The sequence below is a fragment of the Acanthisitta chloris genome, unplaced genomic scaffold (assembly GCF_000695815.1).
Source record: "Acanthisitta chloris isolate BGI_N310 unplaced genomic scaffold, ASM69581v1 scaffold7283, whole genome shotgun sequence".
Lineage (NCBI taxonomy): Eukaryota > Metazoa > Chordata > Aves > Passeriformes > Acanthisittidae > Acanthisitta > Acanthisitta chloris.
This window is the reverse complement of record NW_008665354.1, coordinates 71006-73067: the sequence shown is the minus strand read 5'-3', so window position 1 is coordinate 73067 and position 2062 is coordinate 71006.

Genomic DNA, 2062 nt, shown 5'->3' with positions numbered 1-2062 from the left:
CATTAAAATGTAGGGAACGGCGGTCGGAAGATCTCGTGATGTACGGAAAGGTTAGGAGAGGGAACCCCTTCCTATGTATGTTAAGGCTTACGCTAAGGGATATGACGTGGATTGCTTACACAGACAAGAAGGCGGTAACAAAGGAGTGATTGTATATAAGGAGGTGTCAGTGAAGCAATAAATGCCATTTGCAGCATCCTCATACTGGTGTCCGTGCTCATTGGCCCGGGGGCTGGAGTGAGGCCTCTGTGCCGTCTTGGCCGAAGGAGGTCGGTTGCCATGAACGGCAACATGCAGCAGCCTCTTTGCTGAAGGTACTGTTGAAATTTGGTATAATTGGTCCTCTGTAAGGAATACATCTAGTGAGGTAGAAAAGGGAGAAAGGTCTCTCGGCTTCACATACAGTGCTGGCTGGGCTGTATTCCTCAAGTCTGCCTAACTTAGAGGCTATTCCAGCTGCTCCTGCTCTGGTGTCATGAAGACAACATCAAGCAGAGAGGTGAGCCTGCAGTCCCTCCTGTAAAGGCCAGACCCTGAGCACCATATGGACAGGTAAGACTTGCAGTGGTACCAGTTGCAAGCATGCTCTTGCAACCCATAGTGATGGCTGTGGATGACCCAATATGGCACAGAAGATTCCTCAACATCAGCATAGGCTGATGAATTAGTCCAGCCAGGCATGAGAAATACCAGTCTTTACTCAGTTAGAGTGGAGTAACCCTGAAATGTGTCAACCAGCGCCATGCTTACACCACAGTAACTGAAACAGTAGCTGACAGTTACCATAAAGCATCACCCAAGGGCAGAGGAATTGATGCTGCTGTTCTTGCCAACAGTTCATCAGTGTGGTCCATGTGCTCTGGGGAAGCTCTGCAAAACCTCTACATGTTTTATTCACTCAATGCACAAGCATGACTTGGTGCAGTGAAAGAATGCTGTAAGAAAGGGAATACTAACCAGAACAGAAATTAAGCTGGGCTTGATAGCTGTGAGGAAAGTGCAGTACGGGCAAGATTAATAAGGTGCTTTCTGGAAGAAGATTTTTTGAGTATTTGTCCAGGAATTCATGACATCCAAAAGAGTGAACAAATAATATGAGACAAAGTAAAAGAGCAATATTCTTACCTCTTTAGTGCTTTCAATGTGTTGTGTATTCTCTCTGGTCTTTGATGGTAGGAAGTGGAGGGCAGCACACTTTCAGAGTGCTATTGGGATGTCATGTAAAAAGGAAATCCCTCACATGCTAGAGATGCAACAAAAATATATGTCTTACAGGATATGAATTGTTGTACAAATCATTCTGTTCATCTAGGCTAAATTCATCCTGCAACTATAAACCAAGTCACATCCTGTAAGGAGGGAAAGTAGCAGGGTGAGGGAATGGCTTTCAGCTGAAGTAAATATGTGCAGCAATTTTTGTGAAGTGGGACAAAGACTTTAGAAGAATGAAGATTTCAATCTTTAAAAACACATATGCAGGCAGGGAAAATCTGATTTAAATGAAGTATTGGATGCAAACTCTGTGTGGGTAGACTAAACTGGCTTTCAAAAATCTTATTTGCATTCATAGAATCATAGAACCATTTAGATCGGAAAAGACCTTTAAGATCAATCCACAGGCAAGCAATATTATGAGTTATTAATAAAATTGATGTTTATCCATAAAGTTCTTATCTTGGACATATCTTTTTTTTCCTTCTCATTCCCAGAAGAATGTCTGGAAACAAGCTGTAGGACTGGAAGTGCTGATTCATTACTGCTATAGGGTCATAATTTTCACAGGATGGATACCAAATTTCAAAACCCATTGCTGATGGTGGTAAATAGGAACCCACTTGAAGTAAATTGCTGCTCAGCATGGGTAAATATGCACAGTTTGGTTGGGGTCAGTAAGAGCATGACATGGTAGCAGAAAGAAAGGTTGAGAAGACTGCTCACGATCTCCAAGTGGCACGGAGAGAGAAACTGAGACACCTACAATTGCAGTAGCTGTCACAGAGGATCATAAATGTTTATATCACAAGATCAGTCCTCTGCTGCAAGGGCGGATGTTTCTGGGGGC